Raw genomic sequence first — 3282 nt, 5'->3', positions numbered from 1 at the left:
ATTCAACTTTTTCTTCTTTTTGTTGGTTTGCGTCACTCATTTTGTTTCTAAATCTTAAGTTTTGGCTGATGACTTAAGCACACTTTAACTTTAAATTAAGGCAATATCTGTAATGTAAAAATTGTTTTTGGAAATAAATCATAACAAAATAATTTTATAAAAACTACTTCAGATAATAAATTAACAAATGTAAACAACTTAGTTTGTAGTAAATTATAACAGACATTAGAAGACAGTTTTACCTACAAATCTAAATTTTTTTTTTTGGCAAGTTTACATAAATTGTAACTCTGAACACTTTCAAAAACTATACTGTATACCACTATGTTACCTTGTCTTAATTCCAAGCCATTATATAAAAGTTACAAGATCATAAAATCAAAGTTGTAAAAATTATATTTTTTTTTAACTATCATCTTAAAACTCAATAAGATTAATTAACAACCTTTTTAGATGTATTAATACAGCCTTTTAATTAACATATATAATTTTAATTATATTTATAATACAAAATAATAACTAATTTTCGTATTGTTTACTAAGTTTCAACGTTTAACACGTTTCATCAGAACAATATATATAATCAGAAACATATATAATTTTAATTATATATGTTTAGCTTAGAAAACATTAAGATTAACAGTTATAAAAATTGTTATGACTTAATGAGTACTGAATAGATCTACTTGAATCTTAAGGTAACATAATGATCTTTAACAGTATGTATTAAAAAAATTATAACTATATAAATGCAGCAAAAAAAAGGTTTTTAATAAGAAATGCACTCTTAATGTTCTCCAATACTTAAATTAAACTTTTGTTTTGAAACAAAAATAAACCATTATATGATTTGAACTGAGCTACAATAATAATCTGAATACTTTTTTTATATTCTTTTTGTATTGAATTTTTTTATTTACATGTAATACTAAAAAAAAACATAAGTTAATTATTACCTAAAAAAACTTTTCAACAATACTTTTTGCATAAAATCAATAAATAGTGCAAAAAATTTATGTAAATAAAACAATTATTAATTTAAATATCATTAAAGCACTAAATAAACAAAATTATTTTATAAAAAACTTTTTGTTCCATTTTAAGATTTATAAATAATAATTAAATATCAAAGTTTTGAAGCAAAAAATACCAACTAATACATAAATATAAATCTATAACACTAAAAAATAGCTTAAAACAGCATAAATTTCAAGGCAAATTTTAATCAAATTTTAAATTCAAAAGGTTAAAATTTTATACTTTGTTGTATTAAGTTTAACTGTTGCAAGATAAAAAACTAATATGATAGAAATTGAAAAAACAAAACACATGAAAAATTAAAAAAACATTAAACATTAAATTTTTAGCATTACATTACATGTAAAAAAACTAATTTAATTAATTTATTCTCGGTTTAATTAAATTACTAAACTAATTTAAATGTCTCACTAGCTTGGTGAATTGGCAACACAGTAAAATAAAGCAAATTCAACAAGTAATGTTAATAATATTACAACTTTTAAAGTTAGTAGAAATAGCTTATTAGTTGTTGAGATTTAAAAAAACCATCAAATTTTTATACTCAAAACAAAAAAAATAAAAACGACAGAAAGCATTTGTAAGTACTTGAATAAGTTTGTTGAACTAAGCTAGAAAAAATCACATCATTTTATTTTAAGATATGAAACTTTTAAAAAGAAAGATTTTTTTCAATATATAATTGTAGTGTAAAAATGATTAAGATTTTTGATAATTATACACAGCTTAAGTACTATTTCAACTTACCTATTTTTTATCAATACTTAAATCTGGTAAGCTTTATTTCTTTTCTTGCATACTGCTTATGTAGGTGAACCAAACAAAGTTCTCTAAAAATTAACCAAAAGAAACTGATGTTTATCTGTAGGTAGTTTAAAAACAACTGAAGAAAACTTTTTTTTTAAACTATAACTTACCAACAACTAAAACTTGTACATATAAGTATTACAAAGGCCTTAATAGAAAATAAGCCTGAATCTAAGTTAATAAAAAAACTCATCTAAAAAAAAACAATAATTATTTTTAGTTATAATATAAACTATTAAAAACAACAAAATGATAAAAATGTTAAGTAAAAGATCCAAACTAGTAGTAGTGTAATTTTTTATCTCTAAACAACAATATATGTTTAAATGTTTTAGACAATAATGACTGCACTAATTTTTTTTTGAGTAGCTTTAAAAAATTTAACTTAACTACATTAACAAGTGACTGAAGATTAATAAAATATCAGCTGTCAAAAAATTCTTATAAGACTTTTATTATTATTATTTCTATCGATTTAACCTTGGATTTGTAATATTTAAAAAAAACTCAATATTAAAACAACTGGTTTTATAAAATCCATACAAAACTATTTGTATTTAAAAAGAAGAAAAATGCAGAAAATTTAAGTTTGAACACATTAGCTTGTAAAAATTATTATAAATAATGAATGTTCCACTTACTCATCTTGATTCTAGATGAAATACAATGTAAAACTTAAAAGTAAAAAAACAAGCAAAGTTTAACTAATTTAAATTCAAACATTTCTTTAAATTTTAGTACAATGCTTCAACTTTTCAGTAAATTAAAGTAGATTTTTTGTTAAGCTTCATAATAAATTCATCTGAGTTACATAAACAGTCTTTACAACTCTATTGTTTCAGTTGCTTGTTGTGGCGGGAACTCCTAGCCACATGTTAGCAAATTTTTAAAAAGGGCGAAGTTTAAAAATAAAGTAGTGCTTCCAATTAAGTTTCGTGAAGTAAGAAAAAGAAAACAACTATATATTACAAAAGTTATAAAAGCAATACAAAAACAGTAACAAAACTTTACTCTGTAAATAAAAAAGCTTCTTAAACAATTGCATTTTAGTAGAATTATAAGCATGCGAACATTTTTAATTAACAAAATTACTTAAAACTTAGAAGACAAAACCAAACCAATAAAATGTATTTTTGATATTGAACGTCTTTGATATCATTAAATAAAAATTTTGTTTGTATTTTAAACTTAATTTCAAATACTACAAAGTAAGGCTTAAAAATATTAAGTCAATATTTTCTTTTGTTAATCCAGCACACCTAATTTCTATAATTATTTTCTTAAAATTCTAATGCAGTTAGTTTGGCAAAAAGTATAAAAATATTTTAAGTTAAATCCATTCGATTTACAAGAGTTTTTTTACGAAAAACTTCTTGTTTGAAAATTAAATCACTGAAAATCAAGTTTATAATCTTAAGTAACAACTATGTTGAATAA

This window comes from Thalia democratica, chromosome 1 (assembly GCF_965202585.1).
Source record: "Thalia democratica chromosome 1, ktThaDemo2.hap1.1, whole genome shotgun sequence".
Taxonomy (NCBI): domain Eukaryota; kingdom Metazoa; phylum Chordata; class Thaliacea; order Salpida; family Salpidae; genus Thalia; species Thalia democratica.
The sequence above is the reverse complement of the archived record's forward strand: the minus strand, read 5'-3'. Positions refer to the sequence as shown.